This window comes from Protopterus annectens, chromosome 6.part0, assembly GCF_019279795.1.
Source record: "Protopterus annectens isolate FY-2018-M chromosome 6.part0, PAN1.0, whole genome shotgun sequence".
Classification (NCBI taxonomy): domain Eukaryota; kingdom Metazoa; phylum Chordata; order Ceratodontiformes; family Protopteridae; genus Protopterus; species Protopterus annectens.
This window is the reverse complement of record NC_056737.1, coordinates 236,555,732-236,573,998: the sequence shown is the minus strand read 5'-3', so window position 1 is coordinate 236,573,998 and position 18,267 is coordinate 236,555,732.

The window sequence follows — 18,267 nt, the reverse complement described above, 5'->3', positions numbered from 1 at the left end:
CATGCTTTTGGCTGCCCCCAGTGAATACTCGCTTTTTTCACATGTATTACTACCACATTAGGCACATGCTGTAAGTAGTTATTTTTCTGTTTTTAAAGTTACATAAACTTCTCATCCCCCAGTCCATACTTCTCATCCACAACTTTTTTTTAATGCCATGCACATCTTGACATAAGCTTAGAAAAAACATTTTCAATTCATTGAGTTCTATCTCAATTGTTCTAAATTGTAACACTTTTCTTTTTAACTGTACATTTAAATGCTGATAAATATAGTCCTTCCAAGGAGATATGCTACTTCTGCTTTCACATTCATTAAAAAAATTATACTAATGCAAATGTCTCAAATGTTCTTTCACAGAAAGGTTCAGTTCCTTTTTGTATTAATGCCCTAATGTCACACAAACTGAATCCTAAGGGCATAACAACATTGTCTAAAACACAGTGGCTGACTCTTTGCTGTTCATATTTTGTTTTCACCTGTACAACAGGCCTTTCCTTCCAGCTTTCAACAGTTCCAGTCTGTCTCCTCTGTACCTACTTATCCTTTTCTTTCTGTAGTCTTTCACTGGAAAGTGCTACTGTTGCTGGTATGTAAGTCTTTTCTCTAGAAACACTGCTGTCAGTCTCTCTCTGTTTATTGCTCTCTGTTTCATCTTCTTGAACCCCAACACAGAACATGGCCTTAAATTCAGTTACTCCACTGGCCAGACATGCCCTGTCTGTATCCACACCATCATGCACAGCATCCTTCAGTCTTTCTGTCATCTCCTCACTGCCAAATATTTTGTCCATTACCACACTCCACCGCATCACCTCCGATTCTTCTGGTTCTGCCTCTTCCATCATTTTTTTGTAAAATAGACCCATCCAGACCCCTTGATGCCATGATATTCACCTTCAAAACATCTTTTGTTCCTTTTGAATTAGTTTATTTTCTCTCCTTCTCCAGCTCATGTTCACTCACAGGCTCCATCTTAGATTCAATGGTAACAGCCCTCTGGTACCACCTAGTGATCATCTCAAAAAGAGTAGGGGAAGTTTCCTGATGCCCTTGGTCAGTTTCCCCTGACAGTATAAATACAACCTCAGGCCTCCCCTGAAAAGATAAGACTAACTTACTGGGACTAACCCAGTCAACAAAGGACAAATAAGAAAGAGTGAAGGTCATCATGGAATGGGCTTTCTCCCATATCTGATAAGTCACAGGTCAAGCCCAAAGTAAGTCCAATTAGTCCAACTCCAATTTCCTACATCTCCAACAGCCATCTCCCCAATCCCTGGTTTGCACTTGTGGAGGAGTTAGATCCCATATGTAAAGCTTTTGAAATTTTGAAGAACAGCAGATGATTTGAAGACTAGTAGCGCACCATACTAGAATGTGTTGCCATTCCTTCAACCCAGTTGTGAAGTCTAAGAAGGTTTCCCAGTGTTGGCAGTCTACCTCCACAGTCATACCACTGTAGGTATCTAACAGTTTATATAGGATGGACAACAGATGTGTCTTCAAAGGTCTGCAATGAGCATTCAATTCTACAATCTCTACCAGTTCATTACCATTCTTAAATATACCCTGGCTATGGCTTACTAATTGTAGATATTGCCACATTACACTTTGTCTGCAAGATTCATAAGTCCATAGGTTCATATATGTTTACAAGGCTAACAACCACAAGGTCTTTTTTAAGCCTAGCCATACATCCCAAATCTCTGAAAAGTTCTGATACCCTAGATAAGTGTAAGCATGGGTCTGGGAGATGAACCATTTACAGGTTACCTGTACCCATTAGAGACATAGCTGCCAAACCAGGGATGAATTTCTGGTTTCCCATCCAGTTGTCCAAGTCGCACCTAAATTGGGTTAGGAAGGAACTCTGCTTCACATGGATGGGGAGCCTGTTCCATAGACTGGGATACATACCTATCTCTCCAGCAGGTCCTATTTATATCACAGGCAAGGATGAAGTCTTTAGAATGGGTAATTCTGGTGCTGTTTGTTTTGTAGATATGTAGAAGGTCCAAAGGAGTGGGGTCTGACAATGCTCTGTATGTCAGACATAGATCTCCCCTCAAAAGTCTGTAGGAGACAGAATTCAGGGATAGGGACTTGAGATGGTCTGCATAGGACATTTTACTTATGCCCTGTATTCTTTTAGTGAGGAACCTCTCAGGAAGTTCCATTTGTTAGATATGCCTGGTTAGGTACATACCAAATTGGGCATTGCACTCAATGAAAAGTCTGATGAATGCCAAATACAGTGGAACAATGACTTCTTTGGACTTAGATGTCATACCTTTGTTTATAAGTTGCGCAACATAGAATGATTTACTCATCACTGTAGACACATGATGGTCAAAGGCTAAATTGCTGTCTATGTGTGTCCCTAAATCCCTGACTACTGGGTCAGCTCTAAAGGATGTGTTGTCAAGGCAATAGTCTCCAGGGATGGATGACTTCCCAAAGGATACTATTATACATTTCTTGGCATTTAGTTTTAGTCCATGGCTCTGACACCAGTTGTTTGTCTGTGTCAGCCCCTCTTGGAGAACATCTGTGTCAGTGTGAGATTCAATGACAGCTCCTAATTTGCAATCTTCTGCAAATTTAGTCAACTAAAGACCACTGACATTGGCCTTGATGTCTGAGAAGTAAATGCCAAAAAGGAGCAGTCCAAGGACTGATCCCTGAGTGACTCCACTTGTGACTGGCCTCTTTGTAGAGGTGGACTCCCCAATTCTAACTTCCTGGGCCCTGTCTGTGAGCCAGTTGTACCTAACCTCTTGAGTTTGTCAATAATGCCTGAGTGGGGTATTGTGTCAAATGCCTTGGCCAGGTCAAGGTAGGCAGTGTGAATATTTTTACCCACATCCATTGCTTTGGTGACCTTCTCAAGGAAGTCCATCGGGTTGAGTAGGCATGATCTGCAATTGACAAAACCAAACTGGGTTGGGGCCAGTGTCTGGAGGTTTACTATATCTCTGTTGATCATCTCCATGACAATTCTTTCCATGGCTTTACATATAAGATTAGTGAGACTTATGGGTTTGTAGTTTCCAGGGTCTGTAGATGGCCCACCTTTGTGCACAGGGATGACTGTTGCATTTCTCCATTCGTGAGGCACAGTGCCTGTTTCAAGGCTACAGTTAAACAGTAATTCCAGAGGCCCTGATAGGTCATGTTTCATGCTATTTAGAAGGCATCCTGGGATATCATCTGCGCCCATTGATGCAGTGTTCTTGGTCTTAGAGAGAGCATCAAGGACCTGTTCCCTAGTGATAATAGGGGGAGTTATGTTTGACGATATTTCCTGAGGGAAGTATGAGGGGGAGAGAGGGGTAAAGTTGGAGCTGAAGTTATCAGCCAGGAGGTTTGCTATATCTTCTGGCTTAGTATAGTTGGCTTCATTTACAATGAGTTCTGCACACAATTGTGTATTGCCTTTGAGGTTACATACATAGCTAAAGAATGCTTTGTGGTTGTCCTTAGCCTGGGAGGCCAAACTTACATCATATTTGACCTTGATAGACTTTATTTGTCCTCTGAGTTGTTTGTTTAGTTTGATGAGAGTGCTTTTATCCTGCTGGGTGCTGCACCTCCTAATTTTTGCCATGATTTTCTTCCATCTGTTATACAGTCTATTGATTTTGTGAATCCACCAGGGTGGCTTGTTTTTGAGTTAGTTCTGAGCTTATTCCTGGTGGGTACAGCTGCCCCTATACAGCTATTAGTGTGCTTGTACAGGGATTCTGTGAAGAGTTCTGCATAGGCAGCAGTGTTCTCAGGGTTTATGGGGGCTTGAAATTTTGTCAGGTTCTCACCTAATAGCAGGAGTTTAGCCTTAGAATAGTTCCTGAATATTCCAGGCTTTTCTGGGGCTTCAGGTTTTATTTTTACTTCAAAGGAGATGATTTTGTGGTCTGACCATACCAGGGAAGGCATTACAGTAGGGGGTATGCAGCTGTCTCACATATTAGTGAGGACCAGATCCAGTATGGTTGCACCCCTGGTTAGTGTATTGACTATCTGGTCCAGGGAGTTTGTATTCACAAAATCAAGGAATATCTGTGCATGTACATTTGGTGTCATATAGGATTCCCAGTTAATAGTGGGGTAATTAAAGTCACCCATGAATATAGTATTGGTTGGATTGTTAGTGTTTCTAATACATTTGAATACATGGTAATAATTTCCTGGGTTATAGAGGGGGACCTATAGTTTGCAAGGAAATTGTATTGGATTTTACCTATGGTAATTTGAACATTGAGTAGCTCAAGTGCATTGTTCTGTTTGACCAGCCTTGAAGTATATTTATTTTTGATGTAAACAGAGACACCACCACCTTTAGTTCCTGCCTGTGGAGTAGCTGGCCTAAATATGTGGAAGGCATTATAACCTTGCACTGTTGGTGTGCTCTCTGTGGCTTTAAACAATGTCTCAGTGACTGCACAGATGCCAGCATTCTCTAGGGTAAAGAGAGCTTCTAGGGAGTGAAGTTTTTTGTTTAGACTCCTAGCACTGAGCAGTAATACCTTTAAATTTTCTTGGTTTTGATTTGCTATGTCAGGAGTACTTTCTGTTTGGCATTGCCTAAAAAAGGCACTATGGGGGAAGACAATGTTTTAGGTAATATTCAAAAGCCTAGAAAGGAGAGGTGCAGACCATCCCTGGCAAAGCAGCATGGTTTGTTGACCATCTCATTCCTTGCTGACAAATATTGCACCCCCTTAGAATGACACCAGAAACTAAGCCAATTATTAAAATCAATCATCTTTTGTTTGTATTGTGGCATCATCCTAAGAGAATGCAAAATGCTGCTCAGTGCTAGGCTCATACCAGCCTGAGACACATATTCTGAGAGGTCCATGATGTCTTTCCTCATATAGTTTAGAGAAGTATCTCTCAGGTCATTTACTCCCACATGGACTATAACTGAGTCATATTGGTAATTGTGGTCTAATGACCCGAATGCATGCATAATGTGTTGGATCCTAGCCCCTGATAAGCAACTGACCATAACTTTATTCTTACTCAGCCTGGTGAGAGGGACATCAGTGTGTCTTACAATGAAGTCTCCAATGACTAGAATGTTGGATTATCTGGTGGCTTGCCTTATGAACTTATAGGTAGAGGCTCCATGAGATGTAGCTCTATGTGTTGATATGGGTGTTGTTTTGAAAGAGCGCATTTGGGGCTGCTGAGGGTATTTGTTATGTGTACTTCATCTAGGAGGTCTTTGTGGTTTAGGAAGGTTACATGTAAGTGCCTCAGCATATGTGGATTTATATGTCTGCTTTGAATTGTGTGTGATATGTGCAGCATGTGTACAACTGACAACCTTATTGACATTAAGAGTACTTTTATGTGAGAGCTTTGCCTCCAGTGACATTGTGTAAATACATCTCTCACATACCATATCAGTTTGTTTGAGAATTAACTGGTTGTCAGTAAAAATGAGGTAATTTCTACATTGCCTCAGGATGTCCATATCACCAAGCCAGTAATGGAGACAGTAAGAAAGTTCATATCCGTGGCAACAGACCCTTTTTTATTGATTAAACAGTTGGAGTAAGAATATCAATCACTATCAGGAGTATCCGGTTTGCAACTATGTGGACAGTGCTTGTCACTACAAGCTAGTTATCCTGTGTGCAACTAAATATTGCAGAAATTTCAATTGTACTTTTACAGGAAAAATGTCACTCAAGGTGTCTGAGTCTGTACAGAGCACTGTCAAACACTTGAGGGGAAACTAATACGTAGACCCTGAAAATTTAAGGATGAAGTATTTAGGCAGATATTCTGAAGTAAGAAACAAATCAAGCAGTATTTACAGAAAACAAAGAATTAGCTAGTCAAGAATGATGAAAAGACAGGAGTCGCATGATTGGTTACTACCTGGGTACTACTAATGCTGATATGAAAAGACAGGAGTCGCATGATTGGTTACTACCTGGGTACTACTAATGCTGATCTCACCACAACTTCACTCTGTTGGGATACAATGTTCTTTTGCATCTTCTCCCACCAGAAGAAAATGTTAGCACCAATCCCAAGAAGCGAAGCAAGCCACAACTTGTTTGGCAATCCATAGTCTTGTCCCAGATGATGCAAGGGTCTGTGGGTTTGTGACCTTTTTCTGGTAGATGCCTTGAATAGCAACCAGACCAATCAGGAACGTTATTCACAGATACTCACTCTCCAAACAGAAAGAGTCAGGAATCAATTCACTCTGCTCCTTCTCTCGCCAGGAGCAGAATATAAGCACAGATTCCAAGCTGCCACCTATAAAGCAGCTCTCAGGCTTTCTGGTGATCAGCAGTCTCCAAGAAGTAATGTCCCTGTACTCCTACTCTCACCAAAGTAAAACAGGAGCACTAATCCCAAAATGGCTACTGAGAGGCAGAATATGGGCTCTCTAATAACTGGTGGTCTTGCAACAGATGTTTAAAGGTAATATAAAAAATGGTTTAAAAATACTTAAAAAATGATCAAAACACAGTAGGTTCAGGTTAAGGCACTTTAATCTTGCAGCAAGGAGACAAAAACGTGCTAATACAGAGTTTGTCTAACCAGAAACAGGAAATGCATTCATTTTTATAGGTTATCAAATTAATCCTGTCCTACCATGCTGACGTAACGAATTACCATCATTTGGTCATCATCTGCTGACCATCTTTCCCATGATTTTCTGCTGATTTAAACAATTTTTATGTGAAACTTCCTGAGAAAACAACATGGCCTTGGTTACTTTCAGCTAGATACTTGTTATGCTACATTCAAGATACTATAGCTAAATTGAACACAATGCTAGCAGTTCATTTCTCTAATAATCCTTTGTCTACCTTATCTCTAAACTACTGCAGCTGCAGAGGTTCCCATCCTCTGAACAAGGCTGTTTGTCTAGAATCATTACATTTATAAAATGGTATATTGTCTATTATACCATGACCCCCTATTAATATTCCAAAACGTGCACTCTGATTGGCCAGCGTGCACATTGTAAATCGACTTATACTAATGGAAAAAGGTCCGGTCACCCGGACTTTTTCCATTAGTATAAGTCTTTTTTTAAAACACTGTCTCGCTATGTTAAAAGAGTTTAACATAGCGACACAGGTTTAAAAAAAGCAACGGAGATCTCCGTTGCTTTTTATAAAGCTGTCTCGCTATGTTAAACCCATTTAAAATAGCGAGACAGGTTTAAAAAAAAAAGCAATGGAGAAAGCAAGATCTCCATTGCTTTTTACTGTTTTGCTATGTTAAATGGGTTTAACATAGCGAAACAGTAAAAAGCAACAGAGATCTTGCTTTCTCCGTTGCTTTTGGCCACAGCTTTGATGTACTGTGTAGGCATACGCAGTACATCAGAACTGCCGCGGATGCCAGACAGCTGTGGGAGGGCAGCAAAGAGGCATTATACAATGCCATTATTTAAGAAAAGTAATTGTTTCTTTTCTTAAATAATGTCATAGTATAATAGCAATAGCCCACTTCTGGGTGTGGGTAATACGGGATTTAACCACAGTTGTCTTTGTTTGGCCCCTCGGGACCAAACCACGCCAACCGTGGTTAAATCCCGCATTACCCACACCCAGGCGTGGGTTATTGCTATATTCATATGCTTCTGACCTAGCAGATAAACACCTGCTTTTCAAGTACATTTCCACAAGGCATAAACAAGAATATTGCTGTGCTAGCAGTTACTAGGTCAGAGGGCAACTTGCAAGTTTCAGTAAGCATGCTGCAGTTTTAGTAAAGCATATTTTCAGTCACATATGAAACTCAATTTATATAAATCACAGTGCATGAGAAACAGAATGAAAAGCATATTAAAAACACTTGATTATTAATTTGGCATTAAGCATACACATATTAATACATATTTTTCTAACATCTCCCTCCTGTTAATACTTTTTATTCCATTTTCAAAAAAGGATAAACAGCTTGCTTCTTTTCCTAACCTCTTCCATTTAGGATTTGCAGTTAAGAAAGTCATTCAGTTTAAACTTTTATGAAGGTGTCTCGCATTCTAGCAGCTCTTCAAATTCAGTACTTTGATACATAGTCTCAGATACGGATATATCTGTGAATTCTTTAATTAATTTCTTCATGCAGGGGATTCCGCAACAAATACAAACTCATATTAGGAGTAAACCTACCCCAATAGCAATCAATATGTTCATAAAGATGGAGCCCCACCCCCCAAAGGCAGTCTGAAAAAACTCTGTCAGAGGGTTTGGGCCTGGTTTGGTCATGGCCGACACTTGCTGAATCACCTCGAGATGGTCGTTGATCTCATGCTGATGGTCAGGAATGAACGCACATCACTCTTCTTTGATTAAAGCGCAAGTTCCGCCTCTCGCCGCTAGGGTGAAGTCAAGAGCCATTCGGTTTTGAAGCACTACAGTTCTCATGGCATTCAGTTCATCAGTTATCAGTTCAAGGGCAGAAAAAGTTGCATTACTCATTATTTCGAGAAGTTTGGACAGTTTTTGCAGCTCCCATATTGATTTGACTCCGCCATACATGGGTGATATACCTGCCCAGGATATAACAGCATCGCTCAAGTCCATGTACACAAGTTTGGTTCCCACATTACGATGGTCTTTCCACCCCGCTTCGATTTGTCCTACTGGATTCTCTGGTTTCTTAACAGTCTTTTTGGTTACGTCTCGAGTATTTCGAATACTCCCCTGAGGCAAAGCTGCAATGTGTCGGATGGCCGGAACCAGGTATCCCAAAAAACAACTGCCAGACCAATTCTCAGGTAACCATTTATATGCCTTTTTTCCACATACAAAATAACAGTCCTCTACCTTTGTCATTACTTTGTTACGAAATGACCACCCTGCATGAAACATTTTCCTATCTATTACTGATAACTGTTTGAAAAGTACAGGATTGTGCTGTACCTGATCAAGAGTTTTATGCATAGATTTCAAAAATGAGTCATAATCTGTACTACAAGATCCACTCAAATCATTTGGTTTTCTATAACATTTATACTGTACAGTAACATTACATTTACTCCATCCAACTTGGATGGAGTCATTTTTATAAAAACATACAATTCCTTTTTGTGTCACAGACAAATACAGTGCTACCTTATCTTGTGCTTTAATAGTGACTGTGTCAAGAACCAGATTTTCCCAGGTCTCATTGACCCCTAGGGGGATAGCAGTCATTAACAAACCCCTGTATGCTGTTGGTATGGCCGTACAGACCCAGCAGTTCGAAACATTGAAAGTCTCTGCGTATACACATGTAATTGCCTGATACGTGTTAAAGTTCGGATGCCAGTCTATGTTTGGTTCATTACGTCTAATCAGTTCAACCTTTGTGGCAGGGAAAAGTATGGCCACAGTAAAAAGAACAGTGTGATAAAAATTGCAATAAAAACAATCATACAAGTTTTTTGAAGTTGCTCAGTGTCTCTACTCACTCTGTATCTGGCCATTTTGTTCTTGTTGTGCAACAGTAACAAAGTTTTTGTCCAGTTCAAAGTTTTTTAACCAGTTTACAGTGTGTAAAATGAATCCAGGAAGCTCGCTCCGTGATTTTGATTGCAGTGGGTGTTGACAGCAGTACCTGGTATGGACCTTCCCACTTCGGAGAGCTCCAATTCTTCCGTTTCATAATCTTCACCCACACCCAGGTGCCGGGGGCTACTGGTTCTTCCGATTTCGGTTGCTCTTTATCTGAAACAGAATTTAACTGCAAAAGTTTGTTATTCAAAAATCTCCTCATATATCCTGCAAGTGAACTGTCAGCCTCCTGCTCTGTAGACATGAGAGGTTTCACTGAGGTGTATAATATGCCCTCCCAAACAAAGTTTCAAAAGGAGTTAATCCCCTTACATTTGGAACAGTTCTCATACTCAACAGTGCTAAAGGCAAACAGTGCACCCAATTTTTCTGTGTCTCTTCTATCAATTTCCTAAGTTTATTTTTCAGTACCCCATTGTGCCTCTCTACTAGCCCTGCAGATTGAGGGTGGTACGCGCAGTGGTTCTTTAACGATATTCCAAAATAACGACTAAGTTGTTGGACTGTTTGGTTCACGAAATGTGTCCCGTTATCACTATAAATCTTTTCCGGTATACCAAATCTGGGTATAATTTATTTAACGAGGACCTTTGCAACTGTAGCTGCATCTGGATTTTTAGTTGGAAACGCTTCTACCCATTTGGAAAACATGTCTATAATAACCAGGCAATATTTCTTATTCTCGCATTTATTCAATTCTATGAAGTCCATACAGATAGTATGGAACGGATATGCTGGTGTAGGAAAGTTCCCTCGCTAAGGCTTCAATGCCCCTTGTGCATGATGCTTGTTACAAACATGGCATGCTGCACAAAAATTTTTTGTATAGTTTGTAAACCCATAGGTTGTAAACACTCAATTCACTAACTGTACCATCCCCCCTGTTGAGACATGGCTCTGTCCATGGCTCCACAACACTGCATATCTAAACAAATTAGATGGCAAAATCGGTTTCTTTTCCTTGGAGATGTACAGTCCCTTTTCGAGGATTGCTCCTCGTTTTATCCACTTTTGTTTCTCAATTTTTGTAGTAAGTGTCTGCATTGTTTTTTAACATTTCTAAATCTAAAGTCTCTGAGGGTTGTAATTCCTCACTCAAAAGAAAAGTTTCTGTGGCTGAAGCTGCCTGCTTTGCAGCTGTATCAGCCCGTGCATTACCTTTTGAAATTCTATCCTGTTGTTTTGTATGAGCTACGCATTTGCAAATAGCTACTTTTTTAGGTAACTGAATTGAATCTAACAAGTCTAAAATAAGTTGCGCATGATTAATCGGTTTACCAGTAGATGTTATCATTCCTCTATTTTTCCACTGTTGTGTAAAAGCATGTGCAGTAGAAAAAGCATACTGACTGTCAGTATAAATGTTCACTTTCTTACCTTTTGCTAAGGTACATGCCCTTGTTAAGGCAATCAATTCTGCTGCTTGTGCAGATAAGTTGTGTGGTAAAGATCTTGCTTCTAAAGTTTCAGTATCAGAAATGACTGCATACCCCACTAGGTTCTGTCCTGTAGGACCCCTCCTGCACGAGCCATCCACATAGCATGTCACCTCGGCATCATCCAAGGGAACATCCATAAGGTCTTGTCTAGGTAATGTCTTTTGCTCAATCTCCTGCAGGCAGTAGTGCGGTTTGTCATCTGCAGGGGTTGGATGCAAAGTTGACGGATTCAAAGTTGTGCATCGTTCAATTGTCATATGAGGTTGGCTCAACAGAATGGTCATACAGGAAAGATACCTAGCTGGAGAAAGATATGCTACTTTTTCTTGCAGTAAAATAATTGCGACTTCATGAGGCACTCTCAATGTGAGAGGGTGGAATAATACTACTGAGGCTGAAGCCTGCACTGCCATTGCAGCTGCAACTACTGCTTGTACACGGTGGGGCAAAGACCGCGCCACTGGATCTAACTGTGATGAATAATAAGCTATGGGGTGTTGTTTGTCCCCATGTTGCTGTGTCAATACCAATGTCATATAACCTTGCTTACAATCTACAGTTTGGATAAACTGCTTGTTGTAGTTTGGTAATCCTAAAACTAAGGATGATGCTATCAATTGTTTCAGCTTACAGAAAGCTGCTTCTGCTTCAGGTGTCCATTGTAATAAATCCTGTGCAGCCATCATTTTTTTAAATATTAAATCAGCCAGTGGAGCAGATTCCAAAGCATAGTTTGGTATCCAACTCCGACAAAAATTAGTAGTTCCCAGGAAGGACATCATTTCCTTCTTGGTAGTTGGTCTAGGTGCTTGTAAAATTGCTGTTTTTCTGTCCTCATCTAATATTCTACCTTCTTCGGATATTACATATCCTAAGTATTTAACTTGTTTTCTCCAAAGCTGTAACTTGTCTTTGTTTACTTTGTGACCTTGAGTAGCTAAAAATTGTAACAAAGCTATCGTGTCTTCTTTGCATTCTTGCTGGGTGGGGGCTGCCAGCAGAATGTCGTCTACATAAAGTAGAATCTGACTACCTTTCGGTGGGATAAATCCCACCAGGTTGCTTGCCATTTCCTGTGCAAATATTGTTGGACTTTCACAATATCCCTGTGGTAATCTGGTATATGTGTACCGCTTTCCCAGAAATGTAAATGCAAACTAATATTGGCTGTCAGGGTGTATCGGTATCGAGAAAAATGCATTACTTATGTCTACCACTGAAAAATATTTCTGTTCTGGATTTAAATCATTCAGTAAGGTGTGTGGATCTGGCACCGTTGGTGCCCTGGGTATAACTGCATTGTTCACTGCTTGTAAATCTTGAACCATACGCCATTCCCCGTTTGCTTTCTTGACAGGAAATAAAGGTGTGTTACATGGCGAATCAAGAGATTCTATTAAGACTCCTTCCTTAAGTAAGGCTGCTATGATAGGTTTGATTCCTACCTCTGCATCCTTTCTCAAGGGATACTGTCTTTTCTGGGGTCTAAAAGCTGACTTTGGCGTTATGGTAACTGGTCCTGCTGTTCGTATAAGTCCTACATCTGATTTCCCTGCTGACCAGAGAATGTCTGGTATGTTTCACAAGGCTTTTTCCTCTTCTTCCAATAAGAGTAATACTCAGCTATCCTCACTAGCCTGTGAGTGTACAGCTGGGTGTGTCTGTGTGATCCAATTCAATTTCTGTTTCTGTACTCCCTGTTCTGAAAGCTCTAATTCTGTCTGCTTTTCCCACCTCGTGACTTTTTCGCCTAAGTCTGCCCATTTTAAAGTTTTATTCTTGGTCAAACTAACATGGGGCAGTCGATTAGATTTGTAAAGTGCTAAAAATTCCTGGGGCAATGAATAGCTTGCTACACTGTTCCCTTCTGCATCCCAGTACAAGTTTTGAAATACTAGCCTGTTTGCATGGTTTTGAAACAATTCTTGTTCATAATCTTTATCAGGTCCTGGTCTATTACAGTAATATAGAGTACAATGCAACAAATGCTGTTTTTCAATGTCGAGGGAGGGGAACTTGCTGATAGCTACATTCATTAGTTCTTCGGTTACTGCCCCTGGACCAGTCGTAACCAAGTCCTGGCTATACCAATAATACATTTCACCCTCCGGTCGCACTACAAAAGTGTCCATTTGTCGCTGTGCTTCCATACCCTGCATGGTTGGAACTACGGCTATGCCAAATATCTGCATCAAATCTCTACCCAAAAGATTCACTGGGCATTTTGCAGAAACTACAGTTTTACTTTTCTGAGTCATCCCTGAAACGGGGTCTATTATTGTAATGTCACGGGAGAGTGGCTCCCGATACAGCTGTCCATTAGCTGCTTTCACTAGTATATAATCTGGTGATTCTGTATCTTCTGGTAGTTTGGAAGGGTGTATCAGGGTGCATGAAGCCCCTGAGTCACACAAAAATTTAACTTCCCTCCTCTCCACCAGAAGCGTCACTTCCGGTTTCGTGTCTGCTAAGTAAAGTTCTAAGCTCAAAAGATCTAGGTCTAAAATTTCATTTTCTTCTATGTCTGTGTATTCATATACATCCTCTACCCCTTGTGTCACATCCTCTTCTCCTGCTATCACATTTACACTTACCTTTCCCTGCTCACTCTCATCTAATGATTCCTGGCTATCATATAGTCATTCCTCATCCTCCTTATTTTCTGTAGTCGCCTTCTTGTTTAGCCTGCAATCCCTTGCTAAATGTCCTTTTTTCCCCGCACTTAAAACACTCACCCTTTTTCTTTCTTTCCTCGAAGTCTTCTGATCATTTGTCAGATTGTTTATTTTCCTGGGTATTTGTCTTACCCTTTTTCCCAGTTTGTACTACAAATACTTCTGACCCATCTTCTGCTGAAAATACTTGGGTTTTCTTTTTCTTTTTACTATTAAAATGTCTTTCTGCATGTCTAGCATATTCAAGTAAGGCTTGTAACCTACTTGTTCGATGATCTATCATATGCTTCGTAATGAAGCTACTAATAGGTGCAATGCAACCTTTTAAAAATGCATTTTTCAATTGTTGTTCATACGGGGAATCATTTGTTTGATTTTCAGGAACTGTCGTGCCACTATGATTGTTAAAGCACTCTAATAATCTGGCATAGTACCCATCTACTGTTTCTTTTTCTTGCTGTATGCATTGATTAATACAAGTCCAATCAGCCCTAGGCTTCCACTTTTCAGAGATTCGGTCTGTTAGACCCTTTACTCTGCCATCCAGTTCTACATCAGTATGTGGGAGTGGTCTAAGTTGTGTGTCATGAGGATTCCAGTTGCCACTAATCATGTGCCAATCTGGACCCACGATTTGTCTAACTACTTTTTCTACTTCCTCTCCATTCAAATGGTAACTTAATCTCATACCCTGTAAGTCTTCTAAAAATTTTCTAAAATTCACCTTTGGGTGGGGTATACCTTCTATGGCTTTCCGGATATCTTCCGGTGTCCATGGTCTATAAACTAAAAGAGTCGGATCTTGTCCTGCCTGAGGATTCGGTACTTCTATGAGCGGACATATCTCTTCTTCGCTCATAGCTTGTGATGCTCTATTTAATTCATTTAATTCAATTTCCCTCCTCAAGTCGCGTGTTCGAGACCTGGTCTCGATAGGATCCCTGACAAACGGTTGTGCTTTTGCAGGGACGACTGGGTATAGCGGAGGTGGTTCAGCTTGTCCACTCGCTTCATATTCTGGTAACAGAAGTGGAGGGGGCGAAGGAGGGGTCGTTGCTATCACTAAATTATTGTCTTCTTTGTCTAAAAACATCGTTTTTGAATTTTTAATTCTTTGCTCCCTACGATTTGCTTCCTCAAGCCACCTGTGCGCCTGAGGGACTCCTAATTGTCTCTGCTTTTTTAACTGACCTTTCACGTCTATTTTTAACTGTTTTACAAGTTTCATAAGTGCAAGTTTATCTAAATTACCCTCAAATTTGTACTTGTCGACCCATTTGGTATAATATTTAATATTATCGGCACGCTGTAATTGCATATACTTCGCGTCTTCAGTTAGGGGTGTGTCCCGGGAACTTTTTGTGCACTGATTTCCCATTGGTGTCTTAGCTAAGCTGTAAATTGTTACGTAACCCTTTCTATCACGTGGTACCACAAGTCTACACCTTTTTCACAGTTTATCTAGAATAACTGTCTACCTATTCTGTTTCCCTGATCTATGACAAAAAACAGTAACCCCTTCTTCTGTCCCTAATTTGCATAGGCAAATTTACCTGACAAAAAAAAACAGTTCTGTAACTAGTCCCTGATCTTGAAACAGAAATAAGGTAATTCCTCTTTACCTGACCCCCCGTGAGTTGATCCACAGGATCGTTGACTCGTCCTCCAATCCCAGATCAGAAACAGTGGCTGGCCTCTTTCAAACGACAATTCAGTCGGAGGTCTTTCAAAACAGAAGAGAGGATTTAGCCTCTTCTCCGTACAGATGCATGCCACCGGGCCCAATTCTGACCTAGGTCCAGAGCAAGAGATACGTATTCCGGTCCAAAGTACCAATCTGTCAAAGGAAAAATATACTTTAAAAATGATCAAAACACGGTAAGTTCAGGTTAAGGCACTTTAATCTTGCAGCAAGCAGACAAAAACGTGCTAATACAGAGTTTGTCTAACCAGAAACAGGAAATGCATTCATTTTTATAAGTTATCAAATTAATCCTGTCCTACCATGCTGACGTAACGAATTACCACCTTTTGGTCATCATCTGCTGACCATCTTTCCCATGATTTTCTGCTGATTTAAACAATTTTTATGTGAAACTTCCTGAGGAAAACAACATGGCCTTGGTTACTTTCAGTTAGATACTTGTTATGTTACATTCAAGATATTATAGCTAAATCGAACACAATGCTAGCAGTTCATTTCTCTAATAATCCTTTGTCTACCTTATCTCTAAACTACTGCAGCTGCAGAGGTTCGCATCCTCTAAGGCTGTTTGTCTAGAATCATTACATTTATAAAATGGTATATTGTCTATTCATATGCTTCTGACCTAGCAGATAAACACCTGCTTTTCAAGTACATTTCCACAAGGCATAAACAAGAATATTGCTGTGCTAGCAGTTACTAGGTCAGAGGGCAACTTGCAAGTTTCAATAAGCATGCTGCAGTTTTAGTAAAGCATATTTTCAGTCTCATATGAAACTCAATTTATATAAATCACAGTGCATGAGAAATAGAATGAAAAGCATATTAAAAACACTTGATTATTAATTTGGCATTAAGCATACACATATTAATACATATTTTTCTAACACTTACATTTTAGCTGTCTAAGTAGAGAGCCACTATTTTTAAAAGAGCAAGATAGATTGAAAGGGGTGGGCACTTTTGTATTCTGGTATTATAGAATGCAGTGGGATGGCCAATAAATAGTTGAAGGGGTGTGATTTCACAAAATGATAATTGTGTGCTTACTTACACCAGCCAGTGAAAGGAGAGAGGGAAAGAGATATATGGTCAAATTAATATAAGGGGCAGGCAACTAGAAAGACAGTGGTGTTTAAGAACACAACAGTGACAGAGTAGGAGGGTGGGAAAAGTTCTGTCTGACTCACAAGAGACAGAGCTGTGATCTCTTTTCAAGTTTTTATATGCAATTAAAAGCAGAATACAAGTAAAACACACTGTAAAGAAAACAAATCACAGTATACAAAATAAAAAAGGAAATAAAGTAATACAAAGTACAAGAAATCAAAAGCAAACTGACCTTTCCCTCACAGCAAGCTGTGGCAAAGTCTGGGTGAGCTTTTGCAGTAAAGCTTTGAAATGTTTTATTTTACCCCTTAAATAGAAGGTTTAGTTCCTAGCTCCCCCCCCCTCAGTTCACAGATGATTAACCTTAACTGAGCTGTTCTAACTTCCGTGTGACTCTTTAATTGACCGGTTCTAATTTCTGCCTGACTCACAAGAGACAGAGCTGTGGTCTCTTTTCAAGTTTTAAGAACAAAACTGACTAAATATACACCACATTCTCCACTTACAACCCAGACATTACACTCATTACAGACACCTGGCTCAAACACCACATTAAGGACAATGAGACACTTCCCCTAGGTTATAATATAATCAGGGCTGATAGAACTATCAGAAAGGTGGAGCCATCACCATACTATATAAGACTGTCCTCAAAATAGACCTTATACATAAGGAAATCCCAACATTTAACAATGCAGAAACCCTATTCACCAAAATTGAAATCAATCAACAGAAGCAACTAAACCTAGTGGGTATTTGCATACCCCAGGTGACAACATACCTACTCTCAAGGCTATACTAAACTGAACATCCACAAACCTCCCACAGGAGACACTCCTCCTAGGGGACTTTAACATTGACAGGAAATCCATCAACACAACTATCCCCTCTAATCACATCAGCCTGTATTCCTGTTCTCAACTTATCCAAACACCCACCCGCATTGACAAAAATACATACAGGAAATCCATACTAGACTGGATCCTTACAAACAACCCATCTACTGCCCAATATTATGGTACAGGAGTCTATATTGCAACATCGAACACTTAAAACAGCGAATGATGTTACATCAACACATTTTCAGCTAAAGCTGAAAATGTTGAATCCACACAACAGAGATTTCTTTCCTAGGGAAAGAAATCGCTGTTTCAACCCCTGCAAAAAAAAAAAACATTACACACTTCCAAACACATACACACATACCCAGTTCTAATTATACCCCCCCAAAAACCAGTAAACAACTAAATACACATATGCACATAACCCAACCATACATTTAACGAAAAAAAAAAAGGTAAACATTTTAAACCATATGCACTTACCTTAACCCGCACCCTAACCCTAAGGTCAGTAACTCTCGCACATTTACATAAACAGCTCCAAACACATACACACTTACCTTAACCCTAATTCTACCCCCCCAAAATAAAAGTAAACAACGCAAACACATACACACGTAACTCAACCATACATCTAACACAAAATATAAAACAGTAAACACTTTTATGCATATGCACTTACCTTAACCCGCACCCTAACCGTAAGGTCAGTAATTGTTGCACAATCACGCTCGGGAGCTATACCGGACAAGGGACCACACTACACTTCAGAACACGGCAAAACAATGAAGCAGTCAAGCGACTTCTTTCCCAGGGAAAGAATTCGCTGAACAGCCGCTTCACTGTTTTGCCTGTTCGCTCTACATGTGTCGACGAAAATGCATTCGACATAATGCGTTTTTGTTGTACTCATAGGAACCCATGGTACAGTACCAAATGGCTTTAGTGACC